Source organism: Pteronotus mesoamericanus, unplaced genomic scaffold (assembly GCF_021234165.1).
Source record: "Pteronotus mesoamericanus isolate MK-2021 breed Mesoamerican mustached bat unplaced genomic scaffold, CSHL_Meso_final contig_65, whole genome shotgun sequence".
Taxonomy (NCBI): domain Eukaryota; kingdom Metazoa; phylum Chordata; class Mammalia; order Chiroptera; family Mormoopidae; genus Pteronotus; species Pteronotus mesoamericanus.
Window position 1 is genome coordinate 1,923,900 of NW_026555228.1, and position 21,851 is coordinate 1,945,750.

The 21,851-nt window shown below is 55.1% G+C and overlaps 1 protein-coding gene across 3 annotated transcripts in view; it reads left to right on the plus strand.

Moving 5' to 3' along the window:
* Positions 1-21,851, plus strand: part of TBL1X (transducin beta like 1 X-linked) — a 135,624-nt gene that overhangs the window by 55,060 nt on the left and 58,713 nt on the right. The gene's annotated exons all lie outside the window — the stretch shown is intronic.

Sequence of the window (21,851 nt, forward strand, 5' to 3'; positions counted from 1 at the left end):
GGGCGGCGCACACATTCTGCGGGCGGGCGGGCCAGTGTGTGCCGGAGCAGCCGAGGAAGGCGGCCCCTCCTTGGGGGAGGGAGACTTGACTTGGGGTTGCTGGTGTGGCGTTTTGACGCACTGAGAAGTGTGTTCTAGACGGTGGACTCTGGGCAAAGGAGAGGAACCAGGAGTAAGAAAGCATTCTTTTGGGTTTTGTTTTTTTTTCCTAGGGAAAAGTTGGTGAACCAGGGTGGTAGAGTAGTGGCAGGGCATGAAGAGGACACGGAAGTGTCACGAAGAAAAGGCAGGGGCTGTAACCTCGGCCACACCTGCCCAAAGGACACGCCCCCGGGCTCTCTCACCGTGGGAGCCCCACCTGAGGGGCCTGGGCGCACCCGACGGGGGCAGCCCCTCAGTAACGCTGGGGCGCGTAAGGGTGGCGAGAGAACTCACGGTGCCTCATCACCAGCCCCCACGGGTGGAGAAAGAATAGTAAATCATGAGAAAATACCTGAGGCAGTGAGGGACGTGTTGCCATATTTTGATCGCCGGTCTGAGATGGAACTCACATAGCAGCAGCGCCCCCGGTGGAAGCGGTACCAGTTTGTTTCGCACGCTCGCTGAGGTGTGCCGCCGTCACCGCGGTCGATTCCCAAACCCTTCGTTCCTCCCCGCAAATCACGCCCTGGCCGTGGGTGGCCCCTGCCCAGCCCGAGCTCTCGGCGCCCGGCAGCCCGCGGCCCGCTTTCTGGGGAGTCTGTGGACTTGCCCGCTCTGGATGTGTCTGTACATGGCATCGGGACTGACGGCTCCTGCTCAGTGTGACGTTTTTGAGGTCCGCCCCCGTGGTATCCCACGGCGCGCTGTTTCTTCCCCCCGGTGTGTGAGTAGACCGTGTGTTGTTTACCTGCTCATCCGTCAGACCCTGTTGTTTTTGAGGCTTTCTATTTTGAGATAATGTGAGATTCATAACAAGTTGCAAAAATAGTACAGTGAGTGCCAGACTACCCGGCCCGCCTCCCCGCAGTGATCTTACGTGAACAGACCACGTTACCGAAAGGAGGGAATCGGCCCTGGCTGGCGTGGCTCAGTGCATTGAGCGTCAGCTTGCACACTGAAAAGTCACCGGTTCAATTCCCGGTCAGGGACCGTGCATGCGTCACCCTTTCCTACCCACCCCTGGGCTCTCCATCTCTTCAATTTTCTCATTTTAAGAATGTACCCTGAGTGGATGGCTGCAGCACGTGGCCTTTGGCGAATGCCTTTATTCCCGTAAGCTACAGCCCTTGAGATCCATCCAAGGTGTGGTATAGCAACAGCACGTGGCTTTTGAATGCTGAGCAGTAGAGCACCGTGCGGGTGGACCAGAGGTCATCTGCTCCTGCTGTGAAGGGCGCTGAGGACATTTGCCTTTGGTGTTACTGCAGGGAGAGCCACTGGGAATGCACAGGTTTTCACGGGACCGCATGCTGGTTTAGGTCCCCATTGATCCATCACACAGCCGGGGAGGTGGGTGCTGTCCATGCCTCCGTTGTTCCGGCCCAGGGAGCCATGGCCCTGGGAGAGCCGCCGCCTGCGTGCTGTCTGTACGCCCTCCCCGGATACTGTCTACCCCCAGAGGCTCTCCATTCCCAGGCACTTGCCCGCCCTCTGCTACCTGAAGCCGCAGCGAAGCCTCCAAGGTCAGAAGGCGCAGGGATCACGTGGGGCTCCTCTGCCTTGAGGGTCTGGCGCCCGAGAGCGAGCGCTGGCCACGCAGGTCCAAAGAGCCCATGTCCCTGCCCAGCGGAAGCAGCAGAGCTCAGTTTCTTGGTCGTTCTGCTTCCCCTTCTGGGTTCCGCTCTGTGGCGGAGAGAACGGGAATCCCGTTCACAGGTCAGCGCGCAGGCCCCTCTGCACCCAGCCTCGGAAAGCCCCGGAGGCATCGTCCGCGTTCAGGGCCACGGAGGTCCGGAAGGTGGGCGCACGCCCGCTCTGCTGCTGCGGGAACCGCCTGGCTGCCGTCCAGGGGCCGGCTCTCCACCCGCCCTGTCTCCGGGAACTGCCTCGAGCGGCTCTCGCCTATTTCCATTGGGCGTTCAGGTCACCTCAGCAGTGAAAGGTTGGCCGCCCTCCATCCCGACGTCACAGTTGCCATGCACCTGAGGACAGAGGAAGGAGAGGACCAAGGGCGGACTTCGCACCCGACGACCACCTCCTGCTTCCGTCACCTGCTCCGTCTGGGACGTCTGGGTTGGTGGCTGTATCCACTGAGCCTCAGTCTTCTCTTCTGTGCAATGGGAGGCTAATCCCCAACTCCTAGCGTTTCATCCCAATGTACAGAAGTGTACGAGCACGTTGTAGAGTGGCCTGGTGCTCCTGTGCCCTCCTCGAGTCTTTCCCACTTCCCGCCTTACACCCAGCCTGGAAGAGACCGAAAGCCCCGAGATACACTGTTGCTTCGGGACGGCCTGTGGGGTGGGTGTGGCGTGTGCGTCGCCTGCTCTGAGCACTTGCCTTCTGCTCCGTCTCTGATCGCGGTTATTTTGGGGGCCGAGGAACTGGCACCGGGGGTCAATCCTCACCGCTTGTTTTAGTTTTCATTTTTAGATGAGCGCTTTATTTTATTTTAGAAACATCCCTTATCCTGAGCATGCACCGTTAATCAAAACAGCACGCGCCCTTGAACCTTAGGGTGAGCAAAACCTTCTCCGTGGAGATGTTCCAAACTTCACGTATTATTTTTTATTCGTCAAGTCCCAGAAGGGCACAGCGGATCCAGGTAATTGTCTTCAAAAGGTGCCGAGACCCTGAGGGAGGTCACGCCCTGGAACCTGGAGCGTTTTCCCGTTGGAATAAATCAGAACTGCGTCTGTGGTGAGGACCCGCTGCGGGGGTGGGGGGAGGGTCTTAGCCGGCTGTCTGCTGCGTTAAAGATGAAATCACTTGTGAGGGGCGGGGTTTTGCCTTAAGAGGGCGCCCCAGAGGGACTGTTCAGAAGTTCTGGGTGCAGTGGGGCAAGTGCGGTGTTGCTGATCTGTCACGTATCGAAGGCGGTAATGCTTCCCGGGCGCCCCAGGAACCATAGCTTGTTGATTCAGCGACGTGAATTGCGTGTGTATCATCTGGCGGGGCGACTGCTCCTTGTAGCCGCCCACGGAGGAGAAGCCCTTGAGGAAGTGCTGTACGTTCACAAAGTTCAGCTCCTTTTCCTTCCCTTCCAATCTGTGCTTCGTGTTTCATCAGTGCTCTTTTCTTTCACGCAATGTTTGTTCTTCACTTCTGCCTCGGGTACCCAGAATTCCAGGTGGTTGTCCACATACCTCTTTCCTGATTTTGGAGAGTAGTTCTCAGCTGAATGTTTTCCCTCCGAGGGGACACGCGGCAAAGCCCACAGATGTGTCTGATTGTCCAGCCCAGGCGGGCAGGAGTCTTAGAGCCAGAGGGCAGGGACCCGGGGTGCTGCCGAGCATCCCACAGGGCCCGGGACACGCGCTGCCTCCCTCTCCCACCGGAGAATTCTCTGGCCCCCACACATACCTCTGTAGTTTGAGGTTGGCCGGTTGGCAGAGGCCAAAGCTTTGTGTTTCTAAAAGACTGGTCTCCATCCTCTTTCGTAGCCATTTAGCGGCTGCGGGCGTGGGATACGAGGCGCCAAAGGAAGGTGACGCAGTTTGGGTCCCGATGCGCTGACTTCAGTACTCAGAATAACTCAGAAATTTAGAAAAGAGGAAGGGGCTAGATCTGAATTTCTATTCCGAAGTGGGCTTTTGTTTTCTTTCCTTTCTTTCTTTTCTTCTTTTTTTTTTTTTTGCATTAAGAAATATGGCATTTTGTTGTGCATAATGGGCACCCATGTCTTTGGCCCAAACTTTCAGGGGAAAAACCCTTTCGTTTTAAATTTTTTAAAAAATATTTATTTACTTATTTACTTTTAGAGGGGAAGGGAGGGAGAAAGAAAGGGAGAGAGACATCAGCATGTGGTTGCCTCTGACGCACCGCCCCCCTGCCCCCACTGGGGACCAGGCCTGAAACTCAGGCCTGTGCCCTGACTGGGAATCAAACCGGCGACCCTTTGGTTCTCAGGTCGGCACTCAGACCACTGAGCTGCACCAGCCAGGGCTCGTTTTAATTTTTTGATTCAATTTTTATTTATTTATATTTAGATACTTGTTTTTTGCATTATAAAGGAATTTTAGCATTTATTTTTAAACATACTAAGGTACAAGAAATTTCATGTAACCAGTAATTACAAAACACAAGAACACATACAAGGTATTTCAGGTTCTACCCATGTATAATAATGCACATCCTTATTTTTCCCTCAAAAATGTGGGCAAAAAAGTGCTCATTATACACAATAAAATATGCTGTATTTTTGACATGATTAGATGTGTAATTCATAGGCATCAATTTTGTTTAACTTCATTCAATTTACATTAATTAAACATATTAAGTTAAATGAGTTGTTTTGATGGCATTTAACTTTATCAAATCTTTCACGTAATAAATTATTTATTTGAAAATAATATAATAAGGGAATAATAATTTATTCATTCAATTAAGTGAATGACTATATTTGTATTAAATTTCTATTAAAAAGAAAGTAATTTGTGTTTTATGGTCAGTAGTAATTCTGCCTTTTATTACTTAGCATAATTATGGAGTTGCTCACATTTGCCACCTTTACAAGACACTCATGTGAATAAATCAGCCAATTTTTAATGGAACCCGCAGCATGAAAATAGTCCCCAAAGAAAAGACTGTTAGGGAGACCTCGTGCCTTTAGTTAACACCTGTTGAAGTCAGAGTCATAGAGGACTCTTTCGGGTTGTGATAAAATTCCCAGCCCGTACAGGTACCGCCTTGGTCATTTCTCAGTGCACAGTTCGGTGGCCTTGGCTACAGTCACCTTGTTGTACAGCCATCACCACTCCCCAGGGCCGGAACTTTCTCATCTTCCCAAACGGAAGCCGCCTGCCCCTCCCCGCCCCTCCCCCAGCCCTTGGCCACCACGTTTGACTTTCTCTTTTCGAATGTGACTGCTCTGGGGGCCTGCGGCGCGGAATCATTCTGTTTTTGTCCTTTTGTGCCCCGTTTATCTCAGCGTCATCCACGTGGTAGCAGAAGTCAGAATCTCCGTCCTTTTTAAGGCTGAATGGTAGTCCGTTGTGTGGATGGACCACAGCCTGTTCGTCCGTCATCCGCTGTCAGGCGTGAGGTTTACAGAGAAACACCTTAGTGTTGGTTCCAGCGTGTCTGGCTCATGAGGACTATTTGGACGTAGAACGGGGTTCCGGGGGGGACATCGTGGTGAGGTCACGCTGCGCCTCACCTCTATCTACTCCTCCTCGCGTGCTGTCACCTCCGCATTCCGCGGTCTTAGGGCTATGTCCCAGGTGAGCTTACCGTTCCTCCCACCTGCTGCTTTGTTCCCTTCACGTCCCAAGGAGGACACAGCAGGAGAAATAGGCGAAGGAATGCTGAAGTTTCCAGAATGGCTCCTTGGGCAGCCCCTTCCCGCAGCTCCTCTCGCAGTGAGAGCTCTACCTGCCACCGTCCCCTCCCTGCACTTGCAGCCACAACCCTCTGTCGCGGGCCCCGGGCACCGCGTCCCCCATCTGTGCTTGAATTTGCTTTCCTCTTGTCCCCTCCTGGGACTTGACTTCTTGTGTGTATAAGCTTTTGAGACACTTTGCAATCAGCACACTAGAGTCTTATCTTCATGGGAAAGGGCTCTCTGTTCCTCTGAAATGCGAGTCGGTAACGTCAGCCGGATGCACAGAGAGCAGCGTGGGGATCTGGCTTTGTCCTGGCACGGCGGCGGCGGTGTCATCGTCATTGTCAGACTCCTCCTCCACCACCATCGCAGTACTGAGTCCTGAACCCACTTCAGTTACTCCCCAGGGTGTCTGTCTGAGTCTGCGGAGTTTGACTCCACGCAGGAGGCTCAGGATGAATTTCTGTGACGTGTTGGTGCGAAGCGGGACACGGAACTGGTGTTGGTGTCCCTGGTCACGGGTTGGCGGACGGTGAGGGTCTTCTGTGTGCCGGGCCCTGGGCCCGGGAGCGCACTCGGAGGAGGGCGGCCGCCGCGGATCGGCCGGGCTTTCCGCTGGCGGGCGGAACGCGGAAAGGGCAGGCGTGGCACGCGGAGGTCGCACATGGAGACCGTTAAAACCCTGATACGCCATCTTGATGATCTGTGGGGATTGGCCTGCCTTCACAAGGTGCTCTGGCGGCACTTTTCAGTCCCTCAAAACACACATGTGCCCTGTTATGCATTTCCGACGCACAAAGATCAGCCATCCCCTCTTCATTGTGTGAGCCTGGAGCAAAGACTCCTCGGGAGGGCAAGAGCTCGCAGCAAGACCACCAGGCTGTGTCGCATCTTTCCCTTGCTGCTTCATTTAAGGATGCCTGAAATCTTTATAGTTTCTTTAAAATTAATTCCCCATCGGGTGCTTTCATGGCAGACCTTCACCGCGGAGGCCCCGCATTCGACAGCAGTAAAGGGCGGGGTGTTCACTGACCTTTAATGCTTTTTGCATCTCCTTCAAAGACATTTTTCCGTGTGATCGACCACAGTGTTGGCTTTACAGAATATATATTCCTCCCAAACCGCGTGGTTTAGCTGCAAATGTCATGTTTTCAGCGGCGCTCTTTTCACTGCGTTTACTTATGAAGGATACTGTCATTTTGCACCCTGTAACCATTTGTCTCTGTCAGCGGATGTAGGTGGAATATTAATCTCGTATGAAATTCAGATAAGCAGGCAGCAGATGGGTTTATGGCTGTCGAAACCTTGGGACGCTGCAGCTGTGGGGAGTTGTGGACATCTTGGACGGTGGCTCGCAAGGCCTGGCGTGATCAGATTAACCACAAAATGCATGATGCCCTCAGGCATGTACTTCTTGCCCCGTGCCTGCCTTCTCCGGTGCGGGCTTCTTGCTCACAGACAGCACGTCGGGGCCCCCTTGGAGAGAGGAACAAAAGCTCGGATGCCTGCTCCACCCAGAAGCCCGGGCCTGGGCAAGCTCTCCCGGTCTCCAGAGGCAAAAGCAAGGCCTCAGGTCGACTCAGTCTGTGGAGGTTGAGGGGAGCCTCCCCGACGGGCCCTGTGGCTGCAGGTAGGGGTGCAGGGGAGGCCCAACAGAGAGGGCAGAGCCCAGGACGTGCAGGGTCGGGGGAGGGCACCCAGCCCTGCAGCCGGGTTGAAAGGGCGGCAAAATCAACACGTTTGGGAACCACTCCTCGGACGTGAGTGGGGGGTCCGAGGGCACGGCAAACGGTGCACCTGCCGCGCGGACCCAGAAGGTCAGCTGGCCGGGGTGCCATCCCAGCACACGAGGGGGGGCAGCCTGCATGTTTGATCAAAGGATGAAATTCTGGACACTGACCGTTCAGCCTGCCCCCCACTTCCCAGCCCTCTGGTGCCCCCCAAACCAACGTGTTGCAGTTTGAGGTGGTCCCCCCCAACTCCCAGCCCCCCAGGCCCCCCAAACCAGTGTCTCTGAGGCTGAGAAATGCCAGTCGTCGGCGTCCTAATTAGTGCCATGCACACATCTGAGGTGGAGACTGAGGTCCAGTCGTGCTGGGTGGGCGCAGAAAGGACCCCCAGAGGTGGAGGGCTGCACTGGAGCCCCGGGGGGTGGCCGCCAGGTGCAAAGGGACACTTCAGGGCCACAGGCAGTGCATGTCCCGTGCTCCAGCCCAGGGGCGTCGCCGTGGCCATATGCAGAGACAACGTGGGCAGGCACGCCGTTCCCGGCAGAATGGAATCGAATCGGCCGCTTCGGGTCCGGAGGCGAAATCTTCCCCGCATCTATCACCGGGGTGCCCAGACAGCTTGCGAAACCGACAATATTGCTAATGATGGAAAAATGAAACCGTGTTGCCTCATTTGTATCCTGTTGGCAAAAACTGTAGACTTCAGTGGGACAGATGTGGCTGCAACTTAGGACGACGGTTTTCCCAAGGAGTTAAATTGAAATCAGTCCCCCAAATAAGCTTCCTGGCAAACCCAAGGCCTCAGGGGGATTTCAGATCTTATTTAATGTAAAATCCCTTGAAGCAAAGACTAGTAGGCATTTCGTTTATTGGGTTCCCCCCCCCGCCCCCCCCCGCCAAATATTTGTGAACGTGTGAATTACCCTGGAAAGTAAAACCACAGGGAAGGGGAGGGAGGTGTCAGATAAATTCCTTTTCAGCAGGGAGTTGAAGCAGCTTGTTACTGCCTCGGAATCCATCTAGACAACAACGTGAAGCAAGAAGCTGTAACAGATGTGAAAGACGCACCATCTGAGGCCCGCGTGGTGGAGCTGGGGACCCTCTGGCCGCGCCGCCGTTCTGGAGTTGCGTGTGGGGCAGCCCGGGGCCACCCGACGGTAGGGGTGCCGGCACGCAGCTTCCAGAATCTCGCCGGGGCCTCTCCGGGGGCTGGCCGGCACCTTTTTTGCATCAGCGCTTAGTGATAGAGCGGGGAATTGGAAGCAGAATAATGCCATTGGCTGTGCAGATGCTGTACGGGAGGCCAGGAGGGAATTCATGGAAGGCGTCCCGCACGTTCCTGGGAGGCCGGGGCTGGGTGTCGGCGGGCGGCGGTGAGCGTGAAGGCTCTGCTGCATCTCCTTCACTCCCGGCTTGGGGGCGCCGGATGCCGCGGGCAGGTGTCGGGTCGCCATGCCCCACCTGGGAAAGGGCGGTGTTTTCTCCAGTCCCTATGGGGGCGCCGCAGGCAGCGTGGAAGAGCAGCTAGCGAGCCAGCGGAGTGGCGAGAATGCTGTTTTACAGCCGCTCTCTCTACGCACAGAGGCTGGTCATCCCTGCCTGGTCCTTCCTCCCAGGCCCTCCGCCTGGGCACTGTCCTGCCAGATGGGAGCCAGGGCAGACACAATGCCTGAGGGAGTCCTTCGGGGGGGTCCGTGAAACATGGAGCCCTGCTAGCGCCAGCTTGGAAGCGGTTAGACCCACGAATATGCTCGAGCTGCTGTCCTCGGGGGAGGGGGGAGGGTGCGGGCTTCTTGCTGCTGTTGGGAGAAGTGTGGCACCGGCCATCTTGATCACCCGGACATTGCAGCACAGATGAGGTAGCTGTGCAAGGACCCCTTCACGTGAAGCCTGCCAATACAATGTTTCAGGAACGGTCTCTTTGTGACCTTCCTTCGAGGCCATCCGAGAGACGCCTGTTAAACTTGCAGGCTTGTCTGTCTGCACACGCTTCTCTTTATCCTCACCTGAGGACATTTTTTTTTTCATTGCCTTTTTTTTTTTTTTTTTTTTTTTTTTACACGAGACAGGAAGTTGCAGGGTCGGGAGCAAACATGGATGTGAGAGAAGCATCCATTGGCTGCCTTCTTGTACATGCCTCTTCTGGGGATGGAACACGCAACCTGAGTATGTGCCCTGACCAGAAACCGAACCTGTGACCTTTTGATCCGTGGGACGGCATTCCAACCACCTGAGCCATACCAGCCAGGGCTGCACATTCTTTTCTTAGGGTCCTGTACACAATAGCCGATTGGTTCTACCATTTCTTGCCCACCAGGCCGAGTCAAAAGCAAGTGGAGTTCACATTTTGCTCCAGAACATTCTGGGGATTGGGCTCACCAGTGAGGAGCTGAAGGGGTATTTGGCCCCCCGAAGCAATGTGTGAACGCAGGGTCCAACGCAAATAATGCCCCCTTTTTATTACAAAATCTTTCATGAGAAAATCGTAAGCATGTAATTCTCTAACATACAAATATCACACTCAAGCACGTCATAGGCCATTTTTGGCGACACGTTCACATTGCTGTCCGTGTCGTGCCTGACATCCACGTACCCTGCCAGCCACACTCCGTGGCGTTATTTCTGTCGGACGCTGTGTATGTTTGCTTGTTCCAGTCGGGGGCGGGGGGCGCTGCTGGCGTCCGGTGGGCGGGGACCAGGAGGCTGCCCCGCAGCCCACACTGCCCAGGACGCCCCACCACAGAGAGGCCCCAAGTGTCACAGCACCCAGGCTGAGGAACCTTGCCATAGGGCCCTTTTCGCTGGGCGAGCGCTGCAGAAAGGTTTTGCGCTCAGCCACAGCACAGTCTCCTTGGAGCGGCCCGACATGCAGGCGTGCGAATTCTGGAAGGAAGATGGGAACCTGAGGGTCGAATCAGAGGACGCCGAGGGCACGCAGGGCCGACGCACGGCCGCCCGGGGGAGAGCTGGGCAGGCCCATGGCCCAGCCCAGAGTCCTGGAGGCGCTTCTCTTTCTGCTGTTCATTTCAGTCCTGCCCGGGGTTCCCCTAAAGGGGTCCAGCTCGGGGCTGCCTGCCCCTCTGACGTCGTCGCTTCCCAGTGCCGTGCCGGTGGAGCCGGCGCAGAGTGCTCCCTGGGGCGGCATGCTGAGAATCAGGCCCAGCCTTGGCTAAACAACTGTATCAAGAAACATCAGCGTCTTGACAAGAACGCAGCTAACCCTCTCCCGGGATACTGGCGGGGCTGGAGACGCGTCACCAGAGGCTGTGGCTTCCGTTCCTCAGATTCAATGTTTCAGGGTTACCAGCCAGGACAGTGACGCCCTGAGCTATTGCTTCAGAAGTGCACGTTCAGGTTTAAAAGGTGTTTTCCTAGCACCTTCCACTGTGATCTCCGGTGCGACGGTCCTGTCGCTGGGCTCGGCCCACGTTATGTTTGTCAGGTCTGTGGGCAGAAGGATTCTTTCTAAGCGGTTCCCCGTCCTGGGAGGATTCAGCGGAATTGTCCGCAGAAAGCACTTAGCGAGCGCAGCGCCGGCCAGCCCTTCAGCAGAGGCTCGGCCAGTTCAATGATGCCATAGTCCGTCCTCATTTGTAATGCAAAACAGGTCGCCAAGGGGCAGGGCCCGCTGTCTGCTTTCCTTTCCCCAGGTGTCATGTTCTCTGTCCCGGTTTCCTGCCTCTCCTGGTCCCAGCTGCTTTGAGCTGCCTTACCATTGATATATTTAAATACTTTAACGATGAATCCTTGTTGTTCTGAAACGTGCGCATTCATTCCTGAATGATGTGCTCACAGTTGGCTCTGTGCCGGTTATTGCAGTTCCACTGGTGGGGGATGCAGAGAACCAGGGATCTCACAGAGCGTCGCCTCGGGCGGGGGCGGGGGGTGGGCTTGGGCGCAAAGCCCCGCCCCTTCCACTGGCGGGGACCCTGGGCCTCCTCCTGCGGGGGCCTGACAGACCCATGAGGTGCAGCTGCCGCGCGCACGAAGGTCCGGGAGGCGACCGCTGAGCCAGTGCTCGATGACGAAGGGGAGGTGTCAGGAGTTCGAAGAAGGCGTGCCTAGCTAGGAGTGTGACTTCGGAGGACAGGTCTGGGACACGGGTCTCCTGCTGCAGCAGGGACCAGGGCCCGTGCTCGGGTTGGGGACCGGCCGGGAGCGTGGGCCACCGCCCCACCAGCTCACTCCTTCGCGAGTAAAAACCAGGCACCTTGGTCACCTGAACAACAGCTGTGATTTTATTTTCCTCCTCAAAACTGTGTGGAATAGGAACGTGAAACTCAATTTCCCACGTGACAGCTGCCTTTTGAGTTGGACATTTCTGTTTCTGAATTTTTCACAAGAGTTTATTTGAGCCGAAGGAACAGCCTATGCCGGGGAGCAGGATCGCAAATGCACCAGAGAATAGCAAGCAGTTTTACGGCTTCTCTTCTGGACAGTTGTGTTTCTTCACTGTTCATTCCCTTAAACAGCTCTGAGTGTTCTCATCTGTCGATGTGGTGTTCTTTGTTACTGCTCAGTCCTGTTCCTGCCTTGTTGCTGCTTTTTACTGAGTCATCTTGGACTTCTCGGTATTTATTACTCCCAGCGGCTCTGCGCTCTGGCCTTCCTTCCTTTATTTCCACGTGTCCGCTCCATACCTGCCCAAGCGGTTGACCTTTTGCCCAGGCCAGGGCCTCCTGGGGGCATTGGAGAGCAGCAGCGTTCCGGGCCCTTCCGCGTCGCTGTCGCTTTGCACTTGTGGGGCGTCCGGCCCACGTCTCTTCTGGTAGTTACAGAAGCCTTCACCCTTGGGTGGTTATTTCCATAGCAAGTCAGAGAGACGACCGAGGAATTATGATCGTTTCGACGTGCAGTCACGTATTCATCTCTTTTCGAAAGAGTTGTAGTAAAATATACATGATGTTACTGTAGTCATTTGTAAAGGTACAATCTAGTGGCACGAAGGGCATTCACAGTGTTAGAGAACCAACTGTCTATACCAAAAACTTTTATCATCACCCCTAAAATGCTGAACCCAATAAACGGTGACTCACCCTCACACGTCCCTTCGCCCAGCCTTGTAACCTCTGTTCTACTTTCTGTCTCTATGAGTTTGCCTGTGCTCGGTGCTAACAACCCGAAGGAAATAGATTTTGGTCTCAAGGGATCTCCGCATTGTCTTTGAGATCAGAGCTTCAAGCAAAATGATGTTTTAGACCGAAATACTCATCAGTAGAGTGCCGACAGAGTCAGTGGTGGTTTTAGACCTCTTCATCACCCTTCAGATTTAGGGGAGAACGGATCTCTCCCTAAAATCACTTTGAAGTCCCTTGCTGGCGTACTTAATTTTCCCATCATGAAGTATTTGCATATCCCAGTCTCTTTCCAGCCTGCTCCTCCATCCCCCATCTGTCCGCGTGCGCTAATCTGCCCTCCTCCCCCGGGCAGAACCCTGGAAGCAGAATCTGCCATTTCCCAGTGTGCGGTTTCATTCTCACGGCCGCGTCAGCTGCCGGAATGGACGCTGTCCTGGTTTGAAGGTTTCCCAGTAGAGCCACAGTCAAGTCCAAGGAGTCTCCGATTCCAGGGTGTCAACCCCAGGCAGGCGACCTCCCTCAGAGGTCTCTCACCTCGGAGCAGGGTTCCTGCCCACCTTTGTGTGCGCACAGCCGGGCTTTGCTTATCAGGAGCTTACGGAAAGGAGGTGTAGCACGAGCGTCACTTTAGGAGCCTGGAGAATGACGAGGTGGCTTCGGAGCAATGTCGGGGGACGTGTACAGGTGGGAAAGCCGCCTCCTGACTGGGAGGTGCCCCCCCGCCCTTATCCTGTCAGATACCCACCCAGTGCTTCGTATCCTAATTGGACGCTGTCAAGTCCACGGCTCACCCAAGGCCTCGGCAGCTGGGCAGTGGTCCGGCCACCTGGCCAATAATCAGGTTACATGGCCGTGGTGTGCAGCGATCCATCCCCTTTGGTGACAGCGCGGTGGCTGGCAGCCTTGCTGAGAAGAAGGTGCCAATTATTTCCCATTTGAAATGTAAATACCTTTCCGCAGAAATGTTAATCTTATTTCAGAGGGTTCATCTAATAAATAACCCCCTGAATAGAGGCGCTGATTGCATGCTTCCTCAGAAGGGCGTGCTCGGTGTCTTGCCTTTAATGCCACACTGGCTTTTAGGAAAAGGCAGGCACTGAGCGAGTCCCCGTCACCGTGACGTGCATCCCTGGCGCATTTTAAGATTGGCAAGGGCTCGGTGCTAACAGGCTGCACGTTGAGGTTCTTTTTATAAACTGAAGCGCGCTGTGTTTGTACCAGTCCCCTGAAGGGCATCCTCAGCATAATGAGTTTAAAACAAAGCCAGATTTTCGCAGGGACGTTGGGCCATAATGTCAGTCGCCTCCGAACAGCCAGCGTCCCACTGAGCATCACCCTGCGTGGCGTGTGAAATAACGGTCCCAGGAAATCACGCAGTAAGCATCGGCGACGTCGTTCCTGAAGTTGCGGGTCATTTTGTTTTAATTTTTCAGTTGTTTGCATCAAGCTGTTCTCCTGAATTAAAGAGGGCTGGAAAACCGAAGTGCTGAGAAAGCTGGCTCCTGTGGGGTTTCTCCTGTCTAATCTTTGTGGCCGTTCACCGGTCACCGAGGCTAAGCAAAATTATTTTGTAGATAGAATCGTGAGGAGACTGGCTGTGGAGCCTGCATAAGGTGACGGACTTGCGTTAGCCGTCGTGGGAGAATGTCACAGGCACGTGTTTGGCTTCGTCCATCAATAGTAGACGAGATTTTTTTTTTTTTAAACACTTGAAGATGTGGTAAAGATGGCTCCGATGTGGCTCCTTTTCTCAGGTGCTTACGGCTCGTAGGGAAGGGAACAACCATCTATAATTTGATATTATATAAGCCAGCCCTCTAATTCTAAGTAGACCGAGGTTCGCAAAATCGGCCATTCGCCTTGGCTGGCATTTCTCAGTGGGGCAGTTTGCCCCGCTACGGGCAGTGTCTGGGACATTTTTGGTTGTCACAACCGGGTGTAACTGTCATGTAGTGGGTGGAGGCCAGGGATGCTACAGTGCAGAGTATGGTCCCCCTAGAAAGAAAGGGTGATCCGCGCAGTGCCTGGGAACACTGTCCTTCCTCCTCTGTGATAACCCAAAATACCTCCAGACGTAGCCTGACGTCCTGGAGTGGGGGGCGTACTCGCCCTGCTTGGGAACCATCACCCGAAGCCCTGAGAGCACTCTCTCCCTGGCCTCCAGAGCTTAGGGGCGGAACGGGGCCCCTCTAGGCCGGCAGGGTTCTGTAGAGCCAGGAGCAGTGCTCTGAGTTCTCGTGCCTCCAGGTCGCGACCGGCCTCGCAGCCCCCGAGTTGCGTCACAGGCTCTGCACATGCACGCGTTGGCATCTCGGAGTAGCCTCTCTGGGGGGGGGTGAATTTTATACTATTTTAGATGCCCCTTTCACACTGTTCTGGAGGCCGATGGATGTGCAGAGTGTGTTTGCATGAGATGGGTAGAAGAATGAAAAGTCCTCAGATCTCTTCCGCTCTAAGTGCGAGCGCAAACCGTGTTCTCTCCAAGGTACACGTAATGGTCCGTCCCCTGCCCCGCATTGTCCCGCGCCCAGGTCTGCTCTCCCTGAAGCACCGTGGAGGTGCAGGGGTCCCGCCCCAGCAGACAGAGCCGATGGAATCGTGAGTTGCTGTCTCCGTGCGGTTCCCGCAAACCTTTGGGGGAAGACGTGGGAACAAGCTGGAGGACGCCGAAGTCCTTGACCCATGTTTTCCTGTAGCTGCAGTACCCACTTATAAATAATGGCAGGGAGGTTCTAAATGTATGACGTTGGTTCCTGAATATTCGCAAGGAAAAAGTCATCGATGAGACTGATTGGTTCGGAGGAGAGCTGAGACCCAGGTGGGAAGAAGAAGATTCGGGGGAAGACCAGTTAGCAGTACAGATGCCACGCAGATGGAGGAGGAGGAAGGGAGTTCCAAAGCCTTGGGCCGGCAGCCGAGCGCCCGCTTTCTTTCAGAAAGTCACTGGCCTGTTCCCAAGGCCTCTCCTGTCTTCTGCTGCTCACGTTCTCCGTGACACTATAGAATGCTGCCTTTCATTTCCTTCATGAAATTCCGTGGGCATTGTTCCTCCAAAGATGCTAATCTGGAACGAGAGAGAGTGCCCACTGTTGCACGGTCCTTCAGCCCACACACATACTCAACCGCCCACCGCCCCGAGTGCGCCCGAAATGCCAGGAGTCAGAGACACGGACAAAATGCCTGTTTTAAAAAGAAAGAGGGAGAGAGAGAAAGGAGAAAGAAAAGGAAAGGCCCACCATTTCTGGAGAAGGTTTCGCTCAAGCCGTCCTCAAGTTCAGCATGTCCTTGAGGAGTTGTGGGGCCGGGCCAACCTTGGCCTCGGCTGGTTCCCAGTAGAGCCAGCCCAAGACTGGGACGCTGAGGCAGCCTTAGTCCTGTGTCTAAACAGCGTCGTCTTTTCATGCGCATGTTGTCAGACCTCTCCACGAATAGGGCTTTTTAAATTAAATAGTCTGTGTCCTATGCCCACCCCCTCAAATAAGTTGGGAGTCCCAACTTATTTTGACGTAAGGGGTTCCCCCAGGGACTCAAGTTTGTGAGGTGTCCTTTAATACGTTGTCCGCTCTGGGAAATGAACACACTGGTCTCGTATATGTGAGTCCATTAAATGGACCCAGAACGGGGGCGGGGGGGATCTCCACAGCGTATGCATCAGGAACGTTGTCATGCAGTCCCCTTGATTACTTCTGCGCAGACCTTGTTTCCAAACAAGGCCCCCTTGTCAGATGCTGGTAGTTAGGACTTGCCCGTATATTTCTGGGGAGAACACAGCTGAGCCTGTACTACTCTGAATGAGAAGGCTGTGTTTCTCATCGTCAGCAGAACCCAGCCTGGTCAGCACAACTGCCCAGCAGCCATTGCGGGAGGAAGGTCTTGCTCAGCAGGCTGGGTCATTCTGAAGAAAAGGATGGGCACAGAGACACAAGAGCAGGTGGATCCCTGTGTCCGGGTCTGTGAGCCCCAAGCCTGACCGTTTATGCAGAGTTCCCTCAAAATCTCTAGTCTTCTTGTCCTTATTTCCTGTCCTTCTACAAACCTCTAGCGGAAGGACTACTTGCAGTGCAATGGATTCAGTAACTTGTTTGTATCCCAAGTTGGTTTTTGGATCTTGGGTTCCTGAAAGCGTAAAAGAATGATTATCCATGAATATGGTACACATTGTGGCCCTAGATAAGAATATGCGATTGAGGAACAAAATCTTGATTGGAAAATAAAATACAGGTCAGGGCACAAAGGCTTAATTACATGGGCCCCGGGGGCCACCGGAGGGTTGCTGAGTGGAGAAGGATGTAAGAAGTCATCACCTTTGGTGGCATACAGTCTGAGTGTCAGGGGTGAGCACACCAGTGACAGGCTGGGCAGGCATCTTGGGGGAGCTGAGTCTAGAGGGTGGCACCTCAGTGTCCACCATCAGCCTTCCCAGCTAATCTCTGTCCCCACCAGCGGGGACATCTGGGTCACATAGTGCTGGCTGTGTGTGTGGTCCCTCTGGATGTTCATGTGACAGTGGGGAATTGTCACCAGGGAGAACTGTAACTCACCCCACCATTCTGTTGACATTGTTTCAGTAAATGCTACTCTGACTAATATGTCGCTTAGGGACGAACAGCGTGTTTGTATAAGAATCCTAGGAACTAACTTCAAAAGATACAGGCTTTGCCCTTCAGGCATCCCAGCTCCGGGAGATTCGCTGACCTCCAGCTGCAGCGCGGTGACGATGTGAAGCCAGGATGACACGCGCTGGACTATCACTTGCCTCATCGGAACGGGTGGGCTTGTCTGCACGTACCAACATTGCCGCCCTCTCCCTTGATCTCTGTGTTCTCTTCCGCTCTCCCTCCTGATAAAAGCCTCTACACCCGCTGAAAAGGGGCGTGGGCTTTGAGACAAAAGGTCCCCCACTTCCAGCGGGCCGGTACCTGGAAACACACCCCTTTCCTTTACAGCAGCACCTGCCTCTTGAGTATTGGGCTCTCGTAGCGGCAGGCGGCTGGACCTGCGCTCGGTTACCTCCAGGAACTGGGTATGAGTGACGCCCCGTGTGCCCTGAGACCCGCTGGGCCATGGTCAGAGGGCCCTTCCTGCACCCCTCTGCCCGCGGCAGGTGAGGAGGAGCCAGGGCTCAGGTGAGCGGGAGGAACCCCCAGGGAATGCTGCCTTGGAACAATAGCCCTGGCCTTTGAGTGCTGGCATTGGGTCGAAAGACTGCGTGTGTCTCTGGGACATCAAACACAGAATGACCGCATGAGGCCCTTTTTCTTCTTTTCCTTATGGTTTCACGCAAATGCTGTACGCTGTGTATAGAACACCATAGAAGGGCTCACGTCAGCAGGGACGCTCAGGTGGGGGTCTGGAAGGCTTAACGTTCGTTACGTTCCAGTTCTGGCTGTCTTCACGTTCCTTTGCTGTTAGCGTAGGCTGAGCCTTCAGCTTCCAGCTGGTCTCGCTGCCAGTGTTCTGGTTTCCTGACCCCGCTGAGGAATTTTCAGCGATGCCTCGTATCTTTACAAGCCCTTTTCTTAATTCTGAGAAGTCCTGGCGCGGAAGCTTGGTCAGGAAGCCGCACCAGCGGCAGCAGCTCCTGGATGCTTTGATGGACACTTTCAAGTTAAATGCCAATGTATTTTTAGCTGGCAGGTGATTAATTAGATAAAGTGAGGACGTGATTTCTTTCACACCAAGTGGATGCCAAGAGGTGGCTAAACGTCCTGTGTCTCTTTTTTCTCATATGCAAACTCATTGAATTTCAACGTTCCGATATATTGAACAAATGATCATAGACTGTGTTTTCCCTGTTTTTATAAATGCCAGAAAATTCTCCGTGACTTTTAAGGCTCCTATTTCCTGATCCTTGGCCCGGGCTGACTTGGATGTGAGTCATAGAATCCAGAAGTTCTCAGAGCCAGCTTAGGCCCTGATTAAATATTGAAACAATGCCGTCGTTCCGTGTGGCATTCTTGGAGCCGTGGTAAATGGGAAGCCCCCGGGCATTAATCATGGAAGCACGTACCCGAGAAATCTCGGAGTATTAGAGGTGAAGGGAGGGAAACATTTCCGTGTGACAGAAACATTGGTCTGTTACCTCCCGTATGCGGCCCAGCCAGGCCACCAGACCCGCAGCCCAGGCATGAGTCCTGACCGGGAATTGAGCCCACAACCTATCACTCGGCAGGTCGATGCCCAACCCACTGAGTTACACCGGTCAGGGTCCAGCGTCTCTCTATTGTTCTCAAACCCGCACACCGCCTTTGTTTCTGCAATAATTATCTGGTGCTGTGAAGCACAGCCAAAATTTTCCTGTTCTTCAAGATCTAACAATGCATGTATATGGGCACACATGTCAATCCCAGGCGTGTCAGCCAACGTGCTTACACGTGTGTGCATTTGCAGACTGTTTTGTGGTTCCTAAACTATGAGACCCATCCTTGGGGATTTGGAATGGGCTCCGCTTCCATTCCCCCTTGAAGCCGCGGTTCTCGCAGGGCACAGTGGGGGGCGGGTGGAGCCGGTGGCTGCTGTTGAGCTGGGACATCATCCAGCTGCCGTCCTCAAGGGTACCCCCAACTGGGTGACCTGAAACAACAGGAATGTCTTGTGTCCCTGTTCTGGAGGCTGGGGGTCCAAAGCCAGGGTGTGTCCGCAGGACCACCCTCCCTCCCACGGCCGCGGCCCATGGCCTGTGGCCCAACACAAACTGACTTATTTTACCTAAATTTACTAAAATTCAGTAAGTTTACCGAAAACATTGTGAGATTCTTTTTTGTGATTATGTGTCGCCACGTATTTAACGTGTGGCCCGAGACAACTCCTCTTCCCAGAGAGGCCCAGAGACACAGAAAGGCTGGGCACCCCCACCTCCTGGGGAGCGTTCTCGGTCCCTCTCGCGGGGCCTCTGGGGTTTGCCAGGGAAGCTTGCGTTGCTGGGCGTGGGCCCCTCGCCCCACGCCCTGCCTCAGGGCGCCGCCCACCTTGCCTTCGCGCCCGCCTTCCTCCGCAGTGACCTCACGTTCATGGATTCCACCTGCGAGACCCTGTTTCCAGATCCAGTTCCGTGCTGAGGGGCTGCGGGTTAGGGGCGTCAGCATGGCTTTTTTTTCCGGGGACGCAGCTCAGTTCCTCAAAGCGGTCATTCCCCACCCCACCCCTTCTGCACCCCCCAGGGTACCCCAGGTGGCTGCCCGGGCACACACGACACATCTCCCTGGCTGTTCGGCATTTCTGCTGGGCAGCTGGCTGGAGAAATGCCAACAGTTCCCATTTCTAGTCTTTCGTAAAATTCGCCTGTAAATACGGCAGGGTCCCGAGGGCAGCGTTCCGGAAAAGGTCACTGTCCGGTGCCCTGGGCCCGGGAAAGCCCAGACAGCCGTGCAGAGCCAGGCAGCAGCGGGGACAGACTCCAGGGAGTTTTCACGTCGGGCTTCTCTGGCAGAGGCCCCAAGCTGCAGCGGCAGGTCCCTCGGACGGGCGCTAGTCGTGTTTTGGGGGCACGCAGCTGTCGGGAGGCGCCTCTGCAGTGTAGACCCCCTACCGCGCTCAGACTTCCATCTGGGGATCGCTGTCCCACGCGGAAGAAGCGGGCTTTTCACGGAACGGAGCAGGAGGAATGCAGGGAACGCCACCAGGGCTCTGGGGACCCGCTCACCTTGGCCTCGGTGTGCTCTGTGATCCGGCCGCTGGTGCGCAGGAAGCCACCCACACTGCCCCGGGGGGGCTTGGGTGCCTGGAGCCTTGTCCGGTGTCCTCAGAAAGAAATGGCCCCCTGGGGGAGGCTTGGGTGCTGCGCGGCACATCGCTCAAGACTCTGCCTCTTTTCAGGGCGCGGTAAGAAGGCACAACACGAGAGCTCAGGAATGCTCTGTGTTTGCCAGGGGCAGAGTGGGACGGGGAGCCTTGACCTCGGGGTTCCCTCTCTCTCAGGGGCGGTGGCGGCTTCCGATGGTACGCAAGAGGAGCGGGGTGTCCTGCCGCCGAGTTCACCCCTTGGAGACAGACGTGGGGCCCCACGGGAGCACCTTCCAGACAACAGGAGGGTGGCTTTCCTTCCTAATTACAGCCCCCGACGGGGCCGGCTCCATCGTCAGGCCCGGCTTGGAGCGTGCCCGCGCGCGTGGGTCCGTGAACTCGCGCACAGGGCCGCCACACACACACACAGAACCACACCGAAACTGCATTTGCTTTGGGGGAAAACGTCTGAACTCTGTTCCGCGAGGTAAAACAAGTAGCTTCTCTCCTGGAGATGAAAAGTAGAGCACACCTTCTTGCATGCATATGTCCGATGTTTGCTAAAATAAATCTGCTCAGGATTTACTTCCTGGTAAATCAACATCTTTAAGCAGGAACTTGTTTCTCATCTAATTTTAACAAGCACCGCTTGTACCATTTGGATATGGAAACGCTTTGCCGAGGGGAGCACGTTATTTGCTGAGCGTTTTCGTTGCGGGCGTGGGCGGGGAATCCAGTCAGTCTGGCTTCTTAAGCTGCATGAATCTGGGAGGTAACTGATTTACCAGTAGACCCAGATTTTACTGAAAGAGAACCATTTGATGGTGGCCGGACAGATGCATTTCTGTGGCTGGCTCGTCTTTTGTGTGCGAGCGAGCTTTGGAAAGGCCGCAGCTCGGCAGAACTGTGTGTGCGTGTGTCCAGGCTCCCAAGCCTAATGAGTTTTGACTTGTGGAAGATGTGCAGCGAGGCAAACCCATGACGGGTGGTTTTGTGACCGTCACAGCTGCTCACCCAGGTAGGGTCGCTTGGTTTCTCTCTGCGTGCAGGTTTCGTGCCGAGGGAAGTACGTAGCTCACAGGCCTCGCTGCTTCACGACGGTTTCTCTCAGTCACAGTCCAGCGTCTCCCTGGACAGTTGAGACCCATAGCTGCTGAGCTCAGAAACACTGGGTGAATCTGGGACCCCTCAGAGAGGGCACAGATGGTGTTTGAAATTTTATTAACGATATTTTCACCTTCCTGAGATTTCATCCACTTGGCCAAAGACATCCTTTCTCTATCCCAGGGTTACGCGTACAGGACACACCGTGGAGTTTTGTTGCCGCGTCTCCTTATTTCCTCTGGGCTGGCCTGGTTTCTCAGGTGGTCCCTGTGTTTCGGGACCCCGAGCGTGTTCGAGAATCCTGGCCGTGAGTTCCGTAGGCTGCCCTTCACCTGGGGCTGAGGTGGTGGCGTGATGAGGTGGGGGTGAAGTCCGGGGACCAAGACCCCAGAGGTCCAGCGCGCTCCGATCACGTCACCTCTCAGGGCGTGGACCGCCACGGTGTCTTCCGTCCGGTGCACTAACCTGGGGCAGTTGCAGTGGCTCCGAGTGCCGCGGTTCTGCCCTCCCACGTTACTGGTTGTCCCTTCCCCTCCGCTGCGCTTCCCAGGCGCGGACTCACGGTGCGGCAGACGTGCTCAGCTCCACCTCCCGGGGACTGTTTCTGTGTTAAGGTGAAGTAGACCAGCGCAGGTTGGGTGACCAAGAGCTTTTCCTTGGCGTGTGGATCGCTCCCTCTTGTCCAGGGCCAGCCTCCCTCAGGCGCCGTGCCCACGCAGCGCCCTCCGCAGTCCGGGGGGTCGGTTTCAGAGAGGC